General features: G+C 41.9%; 1 pseudogene; it reads right to left on the reverse strand.

The window, feature by feature from the left end:
- Positions 1-25,316, reverse strand: part of LOC139029197 (arginyl-tRNA--protein transferase 1-like) — a 196,177-nt pseudogene that overhangs the window by 149,371 nt on the left and 21,490 nt on the right.

Raw genomic sequence — 25,316 nt, forward strand, 5'->3', positions numbered from 1 at the left:
GTGACATGTTCATGATAGCTATCTAATAACTATAGTTATGCTAGGTAATGGTTTGGCTTATCATGTTCATGTCTATGTAGAAGAAGATTTTAGGAGGAAGTGGAGAGGACTCAGGGACAGGTATCAGAGAGAGAGAAGGGCAGAAAAAGAGAATAAGAGGTCTGGGTCAGCAGCTTCAGGCCAGCAGCCTTGGCGCTTCTGCCACTTTCTTTTCTGGATCCATTTATTGTGCCTATGGCAACGAGTGGCAATTTTACAGCCAGACCCTCTACTACGTCATCCACAAGTGTCGCCACCGGTGCATCAAGACCCTCAACGTCATCTACAAGTGCGACCATCGCCTCCACCGGTGCAGCGAGACCCTCTGCAACATCTACATCAAATCAAATGTTATTTGTCACATACACATGGTTAGCAGATGTTAATGCGAGTGTAGCGAAATGCTTGTGCTTCTAGTTCCGACAATGCAGTAATGCAGTAACCCACAAGTATGACCACCACCGGTGCAGCCATGGAAGATGATGAAATGGAGGAAGCACCTCTGGATCTAGGACCACCTGAGATTATTATGAACCTCACGGAAGTGACCACTGAGGACCTCGTTGAACAGGATGTGGCCGTGGAGAGAAACAGAGAGAGAAACGAAGAGGAACAACGTCACATCAGGTGTCATCGGAGGTACCAGAGCCACTCAACTCATTTCAGCAGAGGCTCCTCCAAGCCGTCGAGAAGGATGCAGCCCAACCTGATGCTCACAGGAAGGAGGATGAAGAGACCCTCTTTGCCATGAGCCTGGTGCCAACACTGAAGAGGCTGCCTCAGCAAAGAAAAGCAGCAGTCAAGGTTAAAATGTATCAGCTGCTTTTCAAAGCTGAGTTCAATGGTACGTTTTTTGTCTTCTCCACATCACAGGTAGTGTCATAAGTGTTGCGACAGTGAAGTAAAGTAGGTCATTTTTACAGTATACTCATGTAGGCTAATTGGTATTTCAGATCAAAGTATTAATGAGGCAAATGTATAGCTGTTGTTTCTAGGTTAGATAATATCCCAAAACAAATTTGTCTAAATATTTGCCTGTCATATTCATCTTTATCTCTGAAATACAAATTCCATGAGTAAACAGCAAGTAATACCAACTTTACCGCACTGTTCCAATATTCATGCCTCTATGCCTCTAACTACACTATATAAGCAGTATTTAGTTGAAATAAATATCACCTTTTATGTTGTTCTATTATGTTAAGCTTGTATGTGTTGTTTTTCTCTTTCCTTCCAGAGATGGAGTCAATTTAGCCGAGCAGCTCACAGGAAGGACAGGAAGAGGAGTTGTCTGTTTGTTGTTTTGACCTCCCTCATTGTACCTTTCTTTTCACACACAGTTCCGTTTAAATTCAGTCAATTCATAAAGTAATTTGTTTATAAAGTCTTAGGATAGCATTCATTATTAGTGGTACATACATTTCTGAATTGAAAATCATACGGAGTTTTCACAGATGCTCTTGGTCTCTTACGAGACTAAAGGTCAATATTTATTTCATTTAAAACCACTTGAAAACCAGGGTGTTGAAACTTTTTGTGAAGTTATGTTCCATCGACTGGTCCATGACGTCCAGGGGCCATTTGTTTGTTTAGCTGTGTTATGGCTACATATTKTTTTCTTTTTTTCAGAGACAGAGACACACACACACCTCTTCTCCACTCCTCTCTGTACCTCAGATCTCCAGTGCCCTGCCCTCTCTCTCTTTATGGCCATGTCTGAAGTTCCCCTACTACGTCTAGGCTTTATGAGTAGTCCCTGTATCAGTCTGCAGTTGTGCCAAAAATACATGCTCTTGTTCTCTTACAGATTACAGGCTACACATTCATTTTCTTTTTACACGCACACACACCTCTTTCAATAGTTTAATTTTTTTAAACATTTTTACAACACACATACCTGTCATGTTCTTTCCTGTACTTGAATACTTATTAAATTATAATMWTWWRWWWYTCAGTTTCAGTTGTTTATTAATAGCTTATTTAGACTTAATCTGCTTATTTCTTCCCTACACCTTTGCTGATCTAAGACAAGATGAAAGTAAAAACACATTCTCTTCCTAATTAAMTTTTTTTCCCACCTGTATTTTGTCAGGCGAGTGAACATGGTGGTAAACTGTACTATTTGTATGGACCCTAAGTTACCCTTTCCCTTTGTTATCATACTAACTGTATGTCGTATAACCTTAATTAGTGCTCCRGCTCACCTGATGTACCATGCCAGGTGTGTATAATACTGACGTTAATGGGAGAGGGAAGGGGTTAACCATCTCTGGACCCACACAGACCTGCGCTTTCGGCGCGGCTGGTCACGGCCCAACAGCGCGATCAAGACKACCTTCCTCAACGTTGGTCTCATTGTTGAAAGAGCCTACTCTGCTATCTTGACTATTTATTATTGCATTTCGCTCCAAAACTGCATTTGAGGGAAATTATATTATAGGCTCTCACAATTAATTTGTGGATGTCATCGAATAAATAATATCCTTGGCAAATAAATGAATAAAAAATGTAAAGAAATTATGCAATCAAACTGTTTTTATGTAATCCCACATTTTTTTACTGAATGTGTGCAACAACAAAAAATCTACATTCATATTTTGCCCATTTCTGTCAAGTCTACGCATACAATTTGATGAATCGATAAATCGAACGTATGCACCACACAGAACGTACAGCAACTACCTCCGCACGCAATGCTGTAGGGCAAACGCAGCGTTCCATTGGAAATTAATGTACTTCTGGTGTTTCGAAACGCAAACACAGTCGGTGTGTTTGAAGCGTTAGAGCCGACTCGTTCTCGAACGACCCATCACTACACTCCACGTTTCGCTCTTTAATCACCCTCTTTTGAACCATGATGTCTCTGCCTCATATTTCTGTACATCTGAAATAAATACCCCGTGGCAATTTGAATGAACATTCCAAAACACATATTATGAAGGCTACTACTTTCTCTGTCTGTCTGTTGTAATGTAGCGGATATTGCAGTTGCACGAGGACGCAGTATCTACACTTTGGAATAAAACGAACAGCGTTTTGTGTGATGATGTAGGCTCATCTTTGTAGTTGCAGTCATATTGTAGTTCCTGGGAAAAAAATAACACGACTTGACTGCCTGTTTGCCTCCCGAGCAGCTTAGACAATGTTTGCATTGGTGAAAAAATAACATTCAATCGCTAATTAGTCTGTCTTGTTGCATTCCACTTCTGGTCATCCGAACGTTCTAGACAGACGAGCGTGTATCCGGATTGGTGAAAAGAGTGACAATGGACGAGTTCGTTTAGCATCGCCCACTGCCATAGTTATGCCATATATGCTGATATCGTCGCGAGAGTAAATAGCTGCATGTAACTCAGCAGCTAAGGAGGACATGAAATCACTAGACAGCGTGTTTGTATCGTGCTTATGTTTGCAGTACTGACAACAAAGTTTGTACGAACATGTCGATAATGTATTTTGTGTAAAACATGTAAATAGCTGCATGTAGCCTACTCCCCTCCGGAAAGATAACATGAAATTGCGCTTATACTTACTGAGGCATGGAGCACAGCAGCAATGTAGACAACGGAGTGGGCACTCAGCTCAAAAATATATATATATTTGTTTTCCTGGGCAAATAGGGATACAGAAACTCTGTATCAGTAGCCACTCTGTTTAGCTAACTTAGTTGCCACAGAAAATAAGAAGAAAAAACATTCAATAAGCAAAGAATGAACACCACTAATCACTTGTATGCTCACAACCACCTTAGCACATGCACACTTAACCACATTTTCACACACACACAAACAAACACAATTGCGCATACACAGCCAGACTCACAATATTGACATGAACATAAAATATTTTCATAAAACAAGGGAAGGTATACAATCCACACTGGTTCAGTCTACTGTTCTGATGAATTGTTGTTGATGGAGAGGAGTATCCAGTATTCAGTATTCAAGCCAACAACTTCCTGTAAATTAGAGTGAAACTAAACAGCAAAAAAAGAAACATTCTCTCACTGTCAACTGCGTTTATTTTCAGCAAACTTAACATGTGTAAATATTTGTATGAASATAACAAGATTCAACAACTGAGACATAAACTGAACAAGTTCCACAGACATGTGACTAACAGAAATGGAATAACGTGTTCCTGAACAAAGGGGGATCAAAATCAAAAGTAACAGTCAGTATCTGGTGTGGCCACCAGCTGCATTAAGTACTGCAGTGCATCTCCTCATGGACTGCACCAGATTTGCCAGTTCTTGCTGTGAGATGTTACCCTACTCTTCCACAAAGGCACCTGCAAGTTCCCAGACACTTCTGGGGGGAATGGCCCTAGCCCTCCGATCCAACAGGTCCCTGACGTGCTGAATGGGATTGAGATCTAAGCTCTTCGCTGGCCACGGCAGAACACTCACATTCCTGTCTTGCAGGAAATCACGCACAGAACGAGCAGTATGGCTGGTGGCATTTCCATGCTGGAGGGTCATGTAAGGATGAGCCTGCAGGAAGGGTACCACAAGAGGGAGGAGGATGTCTTCCCTGTAACGCACAGCGTTGAGATTGCCTGCAATGACAACAAGCTCAGTCCGATGATGCTGTGACACACCGCCCCAGACCATGACGGACCCTCCACCTCCAAATCAATCCCACTCCAGAGTACAGGCCGTGGTCTGCCATGCGAGGACGATCAGCTGTCCGTCCTGTCTCCCTGTAGCGCTGTCTTAGGCGTCTCACAGTACAGACATTGCAATTTATTGCCCTGGCCACATCTGCAGTCCTCATGCCTCCTTGCAGCATGCCTAAGGCACGTTCACGCAGATGAGCAGGGACTCTGGGCATCTTTCTTTTGGTGTTTTTCAGAGTCCGTAGAAAGGCCTCTTTAGTGTCCTAAGTTTTCATAACTGTGACCTTAATTGCCTACCGTCTGTAAGCTGTTAGTGTCTTAACGACCGTTCCACAGGTGCAAGTTCAATAATTGTTTATGGTTCATTGAACAAGCATGGGAAACAGTGTTTAAACCCTTTACAATGAAGATCTGTGAAGTTATTTGCATTTTTACAAATTATTTTGAAAGACAGGGTCCTGAAAAAGGGATGTTTTTTGAGTTTAGAAACTCCCTCATCACACTGCCACGATTCAATGTGAATCTATAATGTTGCCCCGACATTGGTCCACACATCAGTCATAATTAAAAACATTGTTGTTCCATGCCAATGTAAGTGTGACTTCTCTACTTTTGACCAGAACACTTATGAGGGCCCTATGGGCTCTGGTCAAAAGTAGTGCATAACATTACATTCTGAAAGTATTCAGACTTGACTTTTTCCCTTGACTTTTTCCACATTTTGTTACGTTACAGCCTTATTCTTAAATTTATTAAATATTTTTTCCCCTCATCAATCAACACAAAATACCCCATAATGACAAAGCAAAAACAGGATTTTAGAAATGTTTGCAACACCCCCCGGAAATGTCACATTTACATTCGTTTTCAGACCCTTGACAGTGATTACAGCCTGGAGTCTTCTTGGGTATGAGGCTACAAGCTTGGCACACCTGTATTTGTGGAGTTTGTCACATTCTTCTCTGCAGAGCCGATCAACCTCTGTCAGGTTGAATGGGGAGTGACGCAGAACAGATATTTTAAGGTCTCTCTATAGATGTTTGATTGGGTTCAAGTACGGGCTCTGGCTGTGCCACTCAAGGTCATTCAGACACTTGTCCTGAAGCCACACCTGTGTTGTCTTGGCTGTGTGCTTTGGGTCATTGTCCTGTTGGAAGGTGAACCTTGGCCCCAGTCTGAGGTCCTGAGCGCTCTGGAGCAGGTTATCATCAAGGATCTCTTTGTACTTTGCTCCATTCATCTTTCCCTTCATCCTGACAAGTCTCCCAGTCCCTGTCGCTGAAAAACATCCCCACAGCATGATGCTGCCACCACRGTGCTTCACCGTAGGGATGATGCCAAGTTTCCTCCAGACGTGATGCTTGGCATTCAGGACAAAGAGTTTAATCTTGGTTTCATCAGACCAGAGAATCTTGTTTCTCATGGTTTGAGAGTAATTTAGGTGCATTTTGGCAAACTCCAAGCTGGCTGTCATGTGCCTTTTACTGAGGAGTGGCTTCCGTCTGGCCACTCTACCACGAAGGCCTGATTGGTGGAGTGCTGCAGAGATGTTATCCTTCTGGAAGGTTCTCCCATCTCCACAGAGGAACTCTGGAGGTCTGCCAGAGTGACCATCAGGTTCTTGGTCCCCTCCCTGACCAAGGCCCACTAAGTTTGGCCGGGCGGCCAGGTCTAGGAAGAGTCTTGGTGGTTCCAAACTTCTTCCATTTAAGAAGGATGGAGGCCACTGTGTTCTTGGGGACCTTCAGAAATGTTTTGGTACCCTTCCCCAGATCTGTTCCCTCGACACAATCCTGTCTCTGAGTTCTATGGACAATTCCTTCGACCTCATTGCTTGGTTTTTGCTCTGACATCCACTGTCAACGGTGGGACCTTATGTAGACAGGTGTGTGCCTTTCCAAATCATGTCGAATCAATTGAATTTACCACAGGTAGACTCCAATCAAGTTGTAGAAACATCTCAAGGATGATCAATGGAAACAGGATGTACCTGAGCTCAATTTTGAGTCTCATAGCAAAGAGTCTGAAGGTTTCTGTTTTTATTTTAATACATTTGCAAATATAAAAAATATATSTGTTTTTGCTTTGTCCTTATGGGGTATTGTGTGMYGGGGGGGGGGGMGGMGYGMCATTGCAAATAGTCCAGATGGCCATTTGATTATTTGTTCAGCMGTCTTATGGCTTGGGGGTAGAAGCTGTTAAGGAGCCCTTTGGACCTAAACTTGGCGCTCCAGTACCGCTTGCCGTGCAGTAGCAGATAGAAGTGTCTATGAGGGTGACTGGAGGATTTAACCATTTTTTGGACCTTCCTCTGACACGCCTAGTATATAGGTCCTGGATGGCAGGAAGCTTGGCCCCAGTGATGTACTTGGCCGTACGCACTACTCAGTTGCCATACCAGGCGGTGATGCAAGCGGTCAGGTTGCTCTTGATGGTACAGCTGTAGAACTTTTTGAGGATCTGGGGACCCATGCCAAATCTTTTCAGTCTCCTAAGGGGAAAAGGTGTTATCGTGCCCTCTTCCCAACTGTTTTGACCATGATAGTTTGTTGGTGATGTGAACACCAAGGAACTTGAAACTCCAGAACCGCTCCACTACAGCCCTGTCGATGTTAATGGGGGCCTGTGGGGGCCCTCCTTTTCCTGMCATTTGGCAATGTGAAACCAACCGGACCAACAAAAAAAAATACAATGTAACAAATACAATGTAACAAATAACTGTGATTTGAACTATAGCTCAGAACTATTTAAGAAAATGCCCTAACAAAAAAATGGGTATGTGGTTCTCTGCAAACAAGAATGCAGGAGATTTGCTGTGACAACAAGCTAGGTGGTCAGAGCAATCATGTGATGTCAAGGACATTGTGTACTCAAAAGTTGAAAAGCAAACCAGACAAAATTAGATCGGCACAGGTCTCTGCCGATCGAATAAAAAATGTATGTACAGTGCCTTGCAAAAGTATTCATCCCCCTTGACCTATTTTGTTGCATTACAACCTGTAATTTAAATAGATTTTTATTTGGATTTCATGTAATGGACATACACAAAATAGTCCAAATTGGTGAAGTGAAATGAAGAAATAGCCTTAAAAAAATGCAACCCCCACCGCCAAAAAACGGAAAGGTGGTGGGTGCATTCACCCCCTTTGCTATGAGGCCCATAAATAAGATCTGGTGCAACCAATTACTTTCAGAAGTCACATAATTAGTTAGATTGCACACAGGTGGACTTTATTTAAGTGTCACATGATCTGTCACATGATCTCAGTATATATACACCTGTTCTGAAAGGCCACAGAGTCAGCAACACCACTAAGTTGTGGAGAAGTACAGATCAGGGTTGGGTTATAAAAGAATATCAGAAACTTTGAACATCCCACGGAGCACCATTAAATCCACTATTAAAAAATTGAAAAAATAAGGCACCACAACAAACCTGCCAAGAGAGGGCCGCCCACCAAAACTCACAGATCAGGCCAGGAGGGCATTAATCAGAGAGGCAACAAAGAGACCAAAATAACCCTGCAGGAGCTTCAAAGCTTCACAGCGGAGATTGGAGTATCTGTCCATAGAACCACTTTAAGTTGTACACTCCACAGAGCTTTACGGAAGAGTGGCCAGAAAAAAGGCTTTGCTTAAACAAAAAAATAAGCAAACACATTTCGTGTTTGCCAAAAGGCATGTGGGAGACTACTCAAACATATGGAAGAAGGTACTCCGGTCAGATGAGACGAAAATTTAGCTTTTTGGCCAATGCTATGTCTGGCGCAAACCCAACACCTCTCATCACGCCGAGAACACCATCCCCACAGTGAAGCATGATGGTGGCAGCATCATGCTGTGGGGATGTTTTTCATCGACAGGGACTGGGGAACTGGTCAGAATTGAAGGAATGATGGATGGTGCTAAATACAGGGAAATTGTTGAGGGAAACATGTTTCAGTCTTCCAGAGATTTGAGACGGAGGTTCACCTTCCTGCAGGACAATGACCCTAAGCATACTGCTAAAGCAACACTTGAGTGGTTTAAGGGGAAATATTTAAATGTCTTGGAATGGCCTAGTCAAAGCCCAGACCTCAATCCAATTGAGAATCTGTGGTATGACTTAAAGATTGCTGTACACCAGCGGAACCCATCCAACTTGAAGGAGCTGGAGCAGTTTTACCTTGAAGAATGTGCAAAAATCCCAGTGGCTAGATGTGCCAAGCTTATAGAGACATAGCCCAAGAGATTTGCAGCTGTAATTGCTGCAAAAGGTGTCTCTACAAAGTATTGATTTTATAGTTATGCACTAGTTATGCACGCTCATGTTTTCAGTTTTTTGTTTGTTTCACAATAAGAAATATTTTGCATCTTCAAAGTGGTAGGCATTTTGTGTAAATCAAATGATACAAACCCCCCKAAAATCTATTTTAATTCCAGGTTGTAAGGCAACAAAATAGGAAAAATGCCAAGGGGGTGAATACTTTTGCAAACCACTGTAATTTCAAGAATATTCATATTTAGGGTTATTTCATATCTGCTGACATATAAATATTTACATTTATTTCAAGTTAATTGCTAACAAATGATAGCTTCAACCCTTAATACTGTGTTTGATGGAGGAGCTAAATGTGGCAGGATGGCCGTGTAAAGCACAGTGCATGGGAGCAGTACGAGGCAGACAGTGCCCTGCACATTACAGTAGGTTTGATGTCAGAACCGTGACTGTACCTCGCTCTCGTTACACTCGCCGGGGGTGTCGCCAGGAACGGACATCTGGTAACATGCATACAGCACTGCCAACTGCTCATAGGTTACCCTGAACTGAAGGTCATCATCATTGACTGGCACTAGCCTCACCTTCAGTGGGAGCGAGGAGGAAGGGAGGAAGGGTGGGGGGATAAGTGGGAGGTAGGTAGGAATGACGAGGAAGATGGTGAAAAAAAGTGGAGGGATTGATAAAGTCAACGTATTGTTGTGGAGAGTGCGGATAGAGAAGGGTGTAAGACAGGTAGGAGAAGAATGAGGACATACAGTATGGAGTTGGGGAGAATGAGGAGGAGGAAGGGGTGGCAGTGGTTTGTAGGGGAGAAGGACAGACAATGGGGGAAGCCAAACAATAAGTGGAGGGTGTTAGACAACGCCACACAAGCAGTTTAGCACTATAAAAAGGTTATACTGAAGCAGTTCAGACTCCCAGTTCAAAGTTCTGTTGATGAGCTTTTCTGTTTAGATTGGTTCAGAGTTTTGAGATCAGTCATGCCAATTGAGATTCCAACCATAAAATGAACAACTACCCAGAACTAAGGATTATGGGAGTCTGAGTCCAGCTGTGGTTCCTGCCTGGAGATAAGGAGTCCAGGGATCCCGAAGATGAGACAAGTGCACTGCCCCCACGTCACGGTTAACGGCGAAACCTCCGAGAGAATGACAGGGGGCTAGAGATTGAATAGAGTGCAAAATATGAAACATCCACATTCACTCACATTTCGACAGGGATCTACACACACATTTACTATCGTATAGATCCAGATATGGAGACAATAGCGATGTGAGATTTACACAGAGAACAACAGGCTGAGGTATAGTATAGCTGTGAGAGATACAGAATGTCTGGTGAGAACCATGGAGTGGAGACAATCCTCCAAGTGTGTCAAGTCCCATCATGGTCTAAAATATAAAACTAACGCTAACACTGAATTTTAAGCTCTAGAGTAGTGGATACTTCAGTCCAACAACTGTGACCGGTTGGGCCGAAATTATAGTTTGGGGTTGGAATAAAAAAATCTAACTAGCAGAAGTGCTGGAAGGAGTGATGGATGGAGGAGGGTGGGACTGAATACCTGACGTCCCCCGTATCCAAACAGCAAGAGGCTGTACCACAAATGGCATTCCCTACATAGTGCACTTGTTTTGAAGTGGTTGGGCCCTCGTGAAAAGGGTAATCTTGCTCTTCTTTCATGTCACCTAATTCCATGTTCTCTCCATTTCCCATCTGTATCATCTTAGTTGCCTGATGACAGAGTGTACACAAACATTGGTCAGAGATACTTCACTCACATTGGAGACAGACTGGTTATACTATTTAGCAAGCTCCAGACAACGACTACATCTGGTGGTTCAAGATGTTTACCCCATGTTGACGAGGTGCACCTGAGGAGGTTATGTGGTTTGTTTTTATATCAATGAAGCCAAAGACACATTTCCACATTGTGTGGACGTTTTATAATAAAGCCAACTGAATTTAGTCTCAACACTGTTCACTGTGTTTTGATATCAGAAACACCTCTTTACCCTCTCCACCCCTCCCTCCACCCCTCCCTCCCTTCCCTGTGCCCCTTCAGCAGCAGTGACCACTGACCTGGCTCTCGGTGGGCTTGTCTGGAGGGTCGTGGTGAATGGCCATCTGGTAGAGTTTGTACACCTGGTAGGGGGCTTCAAAAGAGGCTTTGAACTGTGAATTGGGGGGGGGGGGGGGGGGGGGTTGGAGCGCACTAGCCTCACCTTCAAAAGAGTGACAGGCAAAGAAGGGTTAAGACTAAATGAAGACAGTGGCATTTAAATAGGACACAGAATGATAAGTGGAGAGAAATCCACACAAAGGAGGGTACATATCAAAGCAGGGGAAAAGAGAAAAAAGATTATGAAAGAGAAAGGAGGATAATACCTCTTCCTCTATAAGCTATGTCTACCACTTATGGGTGCCAGCCAACTACTGCAAATCTGTCTGACTTACATTTCTCCTATTCAAGCATGCCAATCAGGAGGAATGGAAAAGCTTGAAACCATCTCGGCTCTTGTCCAACTTGAGAGAGCCCCTTGAGAACATGTAAGACAGGTTGTATCAAATTGTTTTTGAGAGGAAATAAGCATTCTATAGTTCTATTTTCCACATGTGTGTGGGGAAAGGATACACCCAAGTGTGCCTTTTCTATTATATCTCTTAAAAAAGGTCTGTGACTGAATGATCAAGACAATAAACAGCATGCAGAAGCAATACTGTGGCTGGGAGTCATCCAAGTTATTTAAAATTCTGTTTTCTATTACCTCAACCACAGCCACACCCAAGCAGTGAAGTGAATAAAGGAGGGTATGTTTGTGTCCATCTCCATGGAACAAATAGGGTAAATAAATACCACAAGTGTTTTTAGTCATCAAATTGAATAGAAACAGCATTTAAAGACTTTACCTAGGTTGCTTTCCAGAAAAACAAAGTGATCACTTTACACAAAGATAACCTCTGCGTTTGAGTGTGTAATGTGTGTGCGCGCGTGCACGTATGTGTATGACACGGTTTATGTTAGCCGTAATTGCCGGCTTTTGGCCAATAAAATACATTAAAAGCCGATAGAATTGTAGCCGGCCAAATTGTCCGGGGTTGCATATCATACATCCCGATTTCAGCACCATTCTCTCACTCCTCGCGAGCTTCCTTACCTGCATGCGCCTGCTGCTGAGGAGAGCGAGAGTGAAGGTTTGGCTACTGTTGTTTGCAAAGTTGGGGGCCTTTTTTCATTGAAGTAAAWCGAAAGTTGGAGAGTATGCCTAAAGTGAAAAGCCTACAAGGAGAATGTCCTTCGTATGGACAAGCTTTAATATTGTAGTGGACAAAGATGAGAAGAACGTTGGCGCGGACAAATGCAGGCTACTGTGTAACTTGCTATTCAGGTAGAATGCAATTRTGGAACTTATTTTATTTATTTTTCATATTAATAATCATTTGTTTTATTATTATTATTTATATCACCATCACTCTTATTGCAGGCCTATTTATTAATATTAATCTAAACCAGTTCTTTAAATATGCAAAAGGAGTTTTGTTTCATTCTGTTGAGATATTTGTAGGCTAAATTTGATCTGTCTTTTTAATGTCGAGCTCTGTATTTAGTTTACAATGGGTTATAAGTAGACCTGTTATATCATTAAACTACTGCTGTCATTTATTGGGTACAGTAGGCTTTAGCCTTTCTTGGTAATTGCTGAAATATGTGACCGACCGTCTCGATCTTATGTAGCAAAATTTGAAATTGTGTGTTTGTTTTTTTACATTGGACAAAAGTAGAGAACCAGAGCTAGAAAACGGTATATCATACACTCGAGTTGAGGAACAATTAGAAAGTATTTCTGCTTTGAAAGTTGCCAAACTTGTAACCCCACTTTTCAGAAAATGAACCTTTTGGTAAACCTACTGGAGAGCTTTTCTTTGTCTACACCCATTCAGCATAGTTCACACCCTCTTAAACCTTAGCCCCACCCATCTCTTTAAGGATTCACATGAGGCCATGTAAACAGAGTGAGTACGGAAGTGTACTAAACAAACAAAGATTTAAGGACTAAAAGGTAGGTTTATACTACGTCTATCAACATATCTGTATACAGTTGTCGCAGGTACATCACAGATATTCTATTGTCGTCCGGCATCAACTTGTCGTTGTCGTAATGAAAAAGTATTAACACAAAAACTACAGGCTGGATGACATCAGCAGCCTGGTTTTCCAACGTAGCATAACTGGGGTATTTTAACACCAATAAACCCATTTAGTACATGTCAATCTAGCAAACCAGGCAACTAAAAGCAACTTTATAAACAATGTTTTGGTTCGTTTCTAGCTTGTTAGCTAGCTAACGGTAAGTTAGCAGGCTAGCCAGTTCAAATAATGACCATAGCATACAGTGTCAAGAAAAGGTCTGTGAACCCTTTGGAATTACCTGGATTTCTACATACAGTTGAAGTCGGAAGTTTACATACACCTTAGCCAAATACATTTAAACTCAGTTTTTCACAATTCCTGACATTTAATCCTCGTAAAAATTCCCTGTCTTAGGTCAGTTAGGATCACCACTGTATTTTAAGAATGTGAAATAATAGTAGAGAGAATGATTTATTTCAGCTTTGTTTCTTTCATCACATTCCCAGTGGGTCAGAAGTTTACATACACTCAATTAGTATTTGGTAGCGTTGCCTTTAAATTGTTTAACTTGGGTCAAACGTTTCGGGTAGCCTTCCACAAGCTCCCCACAATAAGTTGGGTGAATTTTGGTTCATTCCTCCTGACAGATCTGGTGTAACTGAGTCAGATTTGTAGGCCTCCTTGCTCGCACACACCTTTTCAGATCTGCCCACACATTTTCTATAGGATTGAGGTCAGGGCTTTGCGATGGCCACTCCAATACCTTGACTTTGTTGTCCTTAAGCCATTTTGCAACAACTTTGGAAGTATGCTTGGGGTCATTGTCCATTTGGAAGACCCATTTGCAACCAAGCTTTAACTTCCTGACTGATGTCTTGAGATGTTGCTTCAATATATCCACATCATTTGCCTTTCCTCATGATTCCATGTATTTTGTGAAGTGCACCGGTCCCTCCTGCTGCAAAGCACCCCCACAACATGATGCTGCCACCCCTGTGCTTCAGGGTTGGGATAGTGTTCTTCGGGTTGCAAGCCTCCCCCTTTTTCCTCCAAACATAATGATGGTCATTATGTCCAAACAGTTCTATTTTTGCTTCATCAGGCCAGAGGACATTTCTAAAAAAAAAAGTACATCTTTGTCCCCATATGCAGTTGCAAACCGTAGTCTGGCTTTTTATGGCGGTTTTGGAGCAGTGGCTTCTTCCTTGCTGAGCGGCCTTTCAGGTTATGTCGATGTAGGACTCGGGTTTGCTGTGGATATAGACACTTTTGTACCTGTTTCTTCCAGCATCTTCACAAGGTCCTTTGCTGTTGTTCTGGGATTGATTTGCACTTTTCGCACCAAAGTATGTTCATCTCTAGGAGACAGAACGCGTCTCCTTCCTGAGCGGTATGACTGTTGCGTGGTCCCATGGTGTTTATACTTGCGTACTATTGTTTGTACAGATGAACGTGGTACCTTCAGGCGATTGGAAATTATTCCTAAGGATGAACCAGACTTGTGTAGGTCTACAATTTCTTTCTGAGGACTTCTTTAGAAGTCTTTCTGAGGACTTCTTTAGAAGCTGATTTCTTTAGATTTTCCCATGATGTCAAGCAAAGAGGCACTGACTTTGAAGGTAGGGCTTGAAATACATCCACAGGTACACCTGCAATTGACTCAAATGATGTCAATTAGCCTATCAGAAGCTTGTAAAGCCATGACATCATTTTGTGGAATTTTCCAAGCTGCTTAAAGGCACAGTCAACTTAGTGTATGTAAACTTCTGACCCACTGGAATTGTGATACAGTGAATTATAAGTGAAATAACCTGTCTGTAAACAATTGTTGGAAAAATGACTTGTGTCATGCACAAAGTAGATGTCCTAACCGACTTGCCAAAACTATAGTTTGTTAACAAGAAATGTGTGGAGTGGTTGAAAAACTAGTTTTAATGACTCCAACCTAAATGTATGTAAACTTCCCGACTTCAACAGTAGCTGAGAAAATGCCTCTTAAAAGAAAGCTTGAAGCCTGTGGAAGTCATCAGACTCTTACAGGATTCTTTAAAAGAGGCAGTGCAGTCAAACTAGCCTTTTTCCTTTGTATTATACAATTCTATAACAGCTGATGAAACTAACACTGTAAAAGTTGTCAATAGAGATAAATAAAGCATAAAGCATAAATAGCGCAGACTGACACAATTCTCTATTCTACATGACACGAAGTACTATCTGTTCTACACAATATACTTCTATTGGATTCTGAACTATCTGTGATGTTATATCATCCCGAACAGGCCCCTGCTCAAGTGTTAGCACAATGACTGGAAGTCCATGGGTAACGCTAGTTAGCATTGATTCACGAAACTACCTCTAACTTCCTTCATACTAGACATAAAAATGGTATCCATGAGTTCATCGGACTCTGGGGAAGTAGATAAAGGGCCTTTAACCAAAACTGACATCACTCTAGAATCTACCAACCTCAGCAAAAGTGAAGATGGTTCAATATTTTATACTGGAAAGGGACGTTTATTTTTATTTCCCAGGGCCTTGGTCAAAAGTAGTGCACTAAAAATGGAATAGAGTGCCATTTAGGACGTAACCTGCCTGCAGTAGAACCCCGAGTCAAAAGTTCATTTCCATCTCTTATAAATAATGCTGAGCTCTGCGCAATGGTTTTAATGTGATTAGTTGGGCTAACCTGACCCAATATGTGCTGTCACGCTGTCATTTGGTTGAGTTTGTGATGTGAAGCACATCATTTTCCACTCCAGCTGCACCATCCTCCCCACAGGCACGCATGTTGAAGTCACTGGTTCAGGGAAGCAAGCTCTCTGGCTGGGTCTGAAGGTTGATCCTTTGGAAGTGGATAGCCGTAAAGCAGTACTCACCTAAATCCATTGGAAGGCTAAGTGGAGCCATCACTGTATTACTTACACTTATATAGTTCCCTCAGACTCTCGCTCTCTTACCTCGAAATGGAGCAGGGGACTATCGGGGAAGGATTCGTTGAGGAACTTCTCCAGGGCTTTGGGTTGGCTTAGCTGGACGGGCGTGGCGGGGTTAGAGGTTGCAGAAGCTACCACCCCCCCACCTGATGTCTCTTCTGCTTCTTCTTCGGCCGGTGCTCCTTCCTCAGTTCCTTGGCCTTCCGACACAGTGGCCTGCCAGGGTCCCCTCCTACCCCTGGAGGAGAGATGGAGAGGGGAGGGAGAAGAGGGGAATGGAGACAGGGAGAAAAATAGGAAAAGGCAGGGAGAGGTGAGAAGAGGGGAATGATGAGAGGGAGAGAGGAAGAAATAATTTGTTAGAAATTGTAATGGTATGGATGGGAGTCCAAGTTTCCTATCTAAGGGTGCAAGAACTTGAAGTTAAAACACATCTTAATCCATTTTCACTCCAAAGACAACCATATGGCATTTCCAAAACGGTTCAAGGTGAAAGAATAGTGAAAATAGTCTCGAAAGATGAAATGAGAGCACTTATAAAAAAGTAATAAAATTACTGCTTTATGGAACAGGAGAATAAGTTTCCCTTTCATGCAAGACCTCTGCATGAGGTTTATTAACACGGTATTGTGGGAGTGAAAGAGAGGTGTAACTTTTAACCGTTGTTGGCATTGATTATGAGTCCCACATTTGACCCCTCATGGAAAGTCGGGTTGCCATGTTTGCCTTAGCGTAGCTTTCACACGCCCCCCCCCCCCCGGTAAACTGGTCATCTTTATAAAACCCTCTTAGGCCTCACTCCCCCCTATCTGAGATTTCTACTGCAGCCCTCATCCTCCACATACAACACCTGCCAGTCACATTCTGTTAAAGGTCCCCAAATCACACACATCCCTGGGTCGCTCCTCTTTTCAGTTCGCTGCAGCTAGTGACTGGAAAGAGCAGCAACAATCACTCAAACTGGACAGTTTTATCTCAATCTCTTCATTCAAAGACTCAATCATGTAAACTCTTACTGACAGTTGTGGCTGCTTTGCGTGGTGTATTGTTGTCTCTACCTTCTTGCCCTTGGTGCTGTTGTCTGTGCCCAATAATGCTTGTACCATGTTTTGTTCCGCTACCATGTTTGCTACCATGTTTGCTGCTGCCATGTTGTGTTGCTACTATGTTGTTGTCATGTTGTGTTGCTACCATGCTATGTTGGTGTCTTAGGTTTCTCATGTAGTGTTGTGTTGTAGGCCTTTGGCATTCTAGGTGTCAATTTGTTGAGGTAATCTGAAGAGATTTCATCCCATGCTTCCTGAAGCACCTCCCACAAGTTGGATTGGCTTACGGTCAAGCTGCTCCCACAACAGCTCAATAGGGTTGAGATCCGGTGACTGTGCTGGCCACTCCATTATAGACAGAATACCAGCTGACTGCTTCGTCCCTAAATAGTTATTGCATAGTTTGGAGCTGTGCTTTGGGTCATTGTCCTGTTGTAGGAGGAAATTGGCTCCAATTAAGTGCCGACCAAAGGTTTGGCATGGCGTTGCAAAATGGAGTGATAGCCTTCCTTCTTCAAGATCCCTTTTACCCTGTACAAATATCCCACTTTGCCACCACCAAAGCACCCCCAGACCATCATATTGCTTCCACCACTCTTGACAGATGGCGTCAAGCACTCCTCCAGCATCTTTTCATTTTTTCTGCGTCTTACGAATGTTCTTCTTTGTGATCCGAACACCTCAAACTTAGATTCGTCTGTCCGTAACACTTTTCTTTACAATCTTCCTCTGTCCAGTGTCTGTGTTCTTTTACCCATCTTAATCTTTTCTTTTTATTGGCCAGTCTGAGACATGGCTTTTTCTTTGCAACTCTGCCTAGAAGGCCAGCATCCCGGAGTCACCTCTTACAGTATAATGTTGAGACTGGTGTTTTGCGTGTACTATTTAATGAAGCTGCCAGTTGAGGACTTGTGAGGCGTCTGTTTCTAGACACTCTAATGTACTTGTCCTCTTGCTCAGTTGTGCACCGGAGTTCCCATTTCTTTCTATTCTGGTTAGGGCAGTTTGCGCTGTTTTGTGAAGGGAGTAGTAACAGCGTTGCATGAGATCTTCAGTATCTTGGCAATTTCTCGCATGGAATGCCTTCATCTCTCAGAACAAGAATATATTGATGAGTTTCAGAAGAAAGGTCTTTGTTTCTGGCCATTATGAGCCTGTAATCGAACCCACAAATGCTGATGCTCAACTAGTCTAAGAAGGCCAGTTTTATTGCTTCTTTAATCAGAACAACAGTTTTCAGCTGTGCTACATCATTGCAAAGGGTTTTCTAATGATCAATTAGCCTTTTGAAATGATAAACTTGGATTAGCTAACACAATGTGCCAGTGGAACACAGAGAGTGATGGTTGCTGATAATGGCCTCTGTACACCTGCGCAGATGTTGCATTAAAAATCTGGCTTTCCAGCTACAATAGTCATTTACAACATTAACAATGTCTACATATATTATGATCAATTTGATGTTATATTATTTATTTATTTATTTATTTATTTATTTTTTATCCCATTTCCTCCCAATTTTCGTGGTATCCAATCGCTAGTAATTACTATTTGTCTCATCGCTACAACTCCCGTACGGGCTCGGGAGAGACGAAGGTCGAAAGCCATGCGTCCTCCGAAGCACACCCAACCAAGCGCACTGCTTCTTAACACAGCGCGCCTCCAACCGGAAGCCAGCCACACCAATGTGTCGGAGGAAACACCGTGTACTGGCCCCCTTGGTTAGCGCGCACTGCGCCCGGCGCAAGGAGTCGCTGGAGGCGATGAGACAAGGATATCCCTACCGGCCAAACCCTCCTAACTGGACGACGCTATGCCATTGTGCGTCGCCCACGGACTCCCGGTCGCGGCCGGCTGCGACAGAGCCTGGGCGCGAACCAGAGACTCTGGTGGCGCAGCTAGCACTGGATGCAGTGCCCTAGCCACTGCGCACCGGGAGGCCTATTTGATGTTATTTTAAGGACAAAAAAATCCAGACCCCGTCCCGCAGGAGGCCTTTGGTTATTGTAATAAGAGTTTGTTCTTAACTTCTCTGGGATTTGGGACGCTAACGTCCACTTGGCCAAAACCAGTAAAATGCAGCGCGCAAATTCAAATAAATTCTATAAATCATTCTTCATGAAATCACACATGAAAGACACCAAATTAAACCTTCACAGTTGTGAATCCAGCAACATGTCTGATTTCAAAAAGGATTTACGGCGGAAGCACACAAACGATTATGTTAGGTCAGTACATAGCCACAGAAAAACACAGCCATTTTCCCAGCCAAAGTTAGGAGTCACAAAAGCAGAATATAGATAAAATTATCCATAACCTTTGATGATTTCATCAGATGCACTCATAGGACATATGTTACACAATATGTATGTTTTCGTAATGCTAATTTATTATCAACAAATCTCAGTTTACATTGGCGCCATGTTCAGAAATGCCTCCAAAATATCCGGAGATATTGCAGAGAGCCACATCAAATAACAGAAATACTCATCATAAACTTTGATGAAAGATACATGTTTTACATAGAATTAAAGATACACTTGTTCTTAATGCAACCGCTGTGTCAGATTTCAAAAAAACTTTACGGAAAAAGCAAACCATGCAATAATCTGAGACGGCGCTCAGATATAAACAACATTTCTCCGCCATGTTGGAGTCAACAGAAATACGAAATTACATCATCAATATTCCCTTACATTTGATGATCTTCATCAGAATGCACTCCCAGGAATCCTAGTTCCAAAATAAATTGCTGTTTTGTTCGATAATATCCATTAATTATGTCCAAGTAGCTACTTTTGCAAGCATGTTTAGTACACATGTCCAAACGCTCGCGCAGGTCCAGGCGAACATTGGACGAAAACTTCAAAAAGTTATATTACAGGTCGAATAAACTTGTCAAACTTAGTAGAGAATTAATCTTCAGGATGTTGTTATCATAAATATTCAATAACGTTCCAACCGGAGAATTCCTTTGTGTCTACAGAAGTAATGGAACGCAAGGCGATATCATGTGGAATGCGCGTGACCGGGAACTGGCACTCTGCCAGACCACTGACTCAAACACCTCCCATCCGGCCCCACATCACAGTAGYGGCTTCAGTCAACGTTCTACAAACTGTTGACATAGTGGAAGGCGTAGGAAGTACAAACAGATCCATATCATACTGGGATTTGAATAGGCGATGAGTTGAAAATCGACCAGCCTCAGAATTCTCACTTCCTGTTTGGATTTCTTCTCAGGTTTTTGCCTGTCATATGAGTTCTGTTATACTCACAGACATCATTCAAACAGTTTTAGAAACTTCAGAGTGTTTTATATCCAATAGTAATAATAATATGCATATATTAGCATCTGGGACAGAGTAGGAGGCAGTTCACTCTGGGAACGCTATTCATCCAAAGTGAAAATGCTGCCCCCTATCCTAGAGAAGTTTGTTCTTAATTGACTTGCCTAGTTAAAAAACATAAATAAATACACACCACAAACAGAGCTACATGGAAATCCTTTTCTTTTCCRCTCCATATTCAAAACTGTTTACATGACATCACAGCTCCAAAACATATAAAACAACATTAATTATATTTGGCGACTGCAAGTGATTCAGGGCTTTTTGCGAACACTTGGTTTCAAATTATAGAGTATTAAAAGGGCCAGTGCAGTCAGAATTCTGTTTTTCCTGTTTTATATATCATATTATACAACGGGTGGGTCTAATCGTGAATGTTGATTGGTTAAAAACATATTCCAGGCGGTGTCTATTTCACAAGTTACCACCGGCTAAATCTATAACGTTGAAATGCCTATTTACTCTGTTCCATCTCACTGCGCAATCCACTGTCTCATCAACCCTGCCAGGAAATGTATAAACTTGATTCTCCACTATAAAAAGCATCTAGACATTATCTCCCATTTCTTTTAGACTAGCATTTGGTTTTCAACAGCAGATATTTGTATAAAGCTTGCTGCCTGTCTCTCCGACCTTTTCAATATTGAATTGTGATCTCCACCGTCCCATATAAAGTGAATGTGTCTGAAAGACACTGACAGCAAATTTATCTGGTTGTCATAGCAACATACCACAACTTTTCAGTTGACTGGCTAAATCGATACTTTGTTGCGAAAACTAAAATGGATGAGTGGAACATTTATTTTGATCTTTTCGGCGGCCTGACTATGGATGAACAGGAAAAAGAGATGGCAATAATACGCAGGCATGCAGATTTAGAGGATATCGCATTGAATGACAGAGAAAAGCTGCAACGAAAAAAACACAGTTAAGAATACAAACTGGGCTGTGCGTTGCTTCAAGAGCTGCCTAGCAGAGAAGAAAAAAGTTGTTGACTTCAAAACTGTCACTAAGGAAGAGTTTAACATCCTTCTCTGACAGTTTTATGGAAATGTACGAATTGCAAAGGGGGAGCAGTACAGCATAAGTAGCTWCCTGGTACTCCTGGGTGAGCTCAACCGGCTTTTAACTTCTAATTGGTCCCAATCCCGGATCCGGGAGCACCCCCCACAGTAAAAAAGCTGACTAGCATAGCCTAGCATAGCGTCACAAGTAAATACTAGCATCTAAATATCATTAAATCAAACAAGCCAACACAGATGAAAATACACATCTTGTGAATCCAGCCATCATTTCTGATTTTTAAAATGTTTACAGGGAAGACACAATATGTAAATCTATTAGCTAACCACGATAGCAAAAGACACAACTTTTTTTTCCAACATTTTTTCCTGCATAGGTAGCTATCACAATTTCGACCAAATAAAGATATATATAGCCACTAACCAAGAAACAACTTCATCAGATGACAGTCTGATAACATATTTATGGTATAGCATATTTTTTTAAAAAAGTTGCATATTTCAGGTATAAATCACAGTTTACCATTGCAGCCACTATCACAAAACTCACCCAAACGAATAGAATAACTACAAGAAGCAACGTGTATTACCTAATTACTCATCTTAAAACATTTCTGAAAAATACACAGCGTACAGCAAATGAAAGCCCAACATCTTGTGAATCCAGACAATATTTCAGATTTCTAAGTGTTTTACAGCGAAAACACAATATATCGTTATATTAGCATACCACATGAGCTAACATCACCCCAGCATTGATTCAAGGCAAAAGCGCGATAACGTTATCACCACCAAAATATATTAATTTTTTCACTAACCTTCTCAGAATTCTTCAGATGACAGTCCTGTAACATCATATTACACAATGCATATAGAGTTTGTTCGAAAATGTGCATATTTAGCATCACAAATGGTGGTTATGCTATGTAATCAGTCAAAACATGGCATGCATTCTGGCCGGCGCCATCTTGGAAGGGCACCTAAGTTTACGATTATTTATCGATTAGATTGACTAAAAAATACAGGTTGGACAGCTAATGAAAGATGCATTGGTATTAATGCAACCGCTGATTTAGATTTTTAAAATTAACGTTACTAGACATACAGTGTGCGTTACAGCCAGACTAGTGCCGCAATAATGGCCGAAAAATGCGTTTACATTTTTCCACAAAATACGGAATAAAATCATAAATAGCTCTTACTTTTGGACGAGCTTCCATCAGAATCTTGGGCAAGTGTCCTTTTGTCCAAAAGAATCGTTGCTTTTGTTAAAACGTCCACTTCAACTTCGGAACTAGCAGCTAACATTAGCTACGTGGCACACACATGTCCAAATCCTCAAACGCAATACTACGAAAATTCCGAAAATAGCAATATACTCGCATAAACTGATATAAATCGGTTTCAAATAACTTCGTTATGATGTTTCTAACACCTATATCGAATTAAATCACAGACGGATATATCTTAGCCCGATAACAAGAGCTATTCAACATGCCATTTCATGTCCTCTCTTGCGCCTTGGCGAGCGTCCAAAAGAACGTACAGTCACTCCATTGCCTTTTTATAAACTCTGAGAAATACGTAAGACTCCATTCCACTCTCATGGTTACGACATCCAGGGAAGCGTGCCAGTTTCATTCGATCCATAGGGCACACACAGAGCTTTAAACTGATCTGAGAACAGAGACTATTTTTCTGACCTTCGCATGTCCTGTCATGATTTTCGCTGTAGAAAGAGTTCTGGTTCACCCACAGACATAATTCAAACGGTTTTAGAAACGAGAGATTGTTTTCTATCCAATAGTAATAATAATATGCATATTGTACGAGCAAGAATTGAGTACAAGGCAGTTTAATTTGGAGACGCAAAATGTCGAAGTTGAAATAGCACCCCCTGTAGTGACAAGAAGTTTTTAATCTGGGAACGAAATATCTTCAAAGTGTAAACAGCACCCCCTATTGAGAAAAGGCTAAATGACCCACCTATCGGTCACAGCTGGTGCCTTTTAAAGGACATTGAAAAATCATGTATTTCTAGGCAACATCAAACAGCTAAGGCGGCAAGGAAAAGATATCACAAACAGCCACCCTCCCATCACCGATAACGACATGGCCCAGCTCCAAAACTCCCAGGCTCTGAATCTCAGTACACCAAGGGTTCTGGTCCAGAAAGTGTGGTTCGACCTCCAGTTACATCTGGGTCGAAGAGGAAAAGAGGGGAACAGACAACTAAAGCCCAACTCATTCCTCGTAAAAACAGACGAGAACGGTCTAAGGTATGTTGTTCATAGCCTGTTTGTGTTATTTCTAAGTTGCACGCGTAATTAGGCTACTGGAAAACAATATTATAACAACGCATTCTCTCAGATACACCACTCTCACATATAACGAGGCCACAAAGAATCATCTGGACCCAAGGGAGAGTGGCAGAGAGTCAAATAGGGGATTCATGTTCGAGCAGCCAGGGAACCCACTATGCCCAGTGATGTCACTGGAGAAATATCTATCGYAATGCCTGGAGAACACCCTTGCATTTTATCTCCACCCAAGGAGAGAATCGGGGACTCYATCTGGTACACATCAGAGCCGATGGGCGTGAACTATCTGGCAGCACTTCTACCCAAGATCTGGGTAGAAGATCAGGGCAGCGGGAACAACTACATACACAAATCACAGCATCAGGACCACGACAATCCAGAAACTGGCCAATGCTGGTTTAGAAGCGAGGGAGATTGTCAGTGAGTGGGCATCAGTGCGAAGGTTCGCTCCATAGCTATGGGCATCTGTCACTAACAGACAGTTAACGCTGGAGCAACATCCTGGCAGAAAACAAAGCGAATTCTGCAGCACCATCAACACCCAAAAGGCTGAAGCAAGGCAGCAAAAGTAGTAACACAGACTCTAACATATATTTAAACCAATGCACAATCCAGGGGAATGTACAGATAAATGTGACATACAATAAGTATCTATAGCTATGTCAGCTGTGGTGGAAAACAAAATGTATGGTTTCATTTATTAAAATTAGCTCAAATGAATGTCATGGATTGTCTATCTTTTGTCTGAACAGTGTCCTGATAAGAGAGCATATTTTATTCTGGCAGGCAAAGTCGCGCATCATAAGCTCATTGTTATGGATGTATCTAAATAAATCGTAACTAGAAAACAGCTTTAACAAATGTAAATGTAGCAACTTAGCTGTTATTCTGGCTGCACTTTTTGACGTGACTGTAAATTAGCCGTAGTTAGCTAGCTAGCAAGCAAGGGATAAGAACGTTGCCAGTCAGTATGGGAATGGAACATTTAGAAGGAACGACTGGGTCGCWTTTATAGATACAGAACAAAAAGAACGAACGAACGACTAGCAACACTAGATGTGTTGGGACTATATATTGTGGAATGATGAAATAGTACGAATAAATTAATCAAAATTAAATTTAATGAAAATATGTCGATCATTATTTGAATATGTTGGTAACCTGTTGTATAAAATTGATAATGCCCGAGAAGCCAGTGTTTGTTTGATATATTTGCACGGTTTGCCGGCCCTCGATATAGCAAACAAAAACCAGCTTCTCGGGCATTATCACTTAATTGTACAACAGTGTAAAAGTGTGAATTTTGATCAGTGCCATTTCCTGATAGTTGCTGGTTGGAAATATTATCTACACAGGACCTTCCATTCAGAAAGGTTTGCATGAGCTGGAGTTTCGGCTTTCTATGGTGACATCACCATGCGGTAAATTGGTTAACAGACCAGTAACAAAAGAGAGTCCCAAACCACTCTGCCAATAACAGCTAGTTTTCAGCTTTCCCCACTCCCAGACAGTCGTAGCAACATTTTTACTTGAGAAATAGTTTTGCTAAAAAGCCATTTTAAATGGAAATCTATTACAGTAAGGTACTTCTATAT

This window comes from Salvelinus sp. IW2-2015, linkage group LG18 (genome assembly GCF_002910315.2).
Source record: "Salvelinus sp. IW2-2015 linkage group LG18, ASM291031v2, whole genome shotgun sequence".
Lineage (NCBI taxonomy): Eukaryota > Metazoa > Chordata > Actinopteri > Salmoniformes > Salmonidae > Salvelinus > Salvelinus sp. IW2-2015.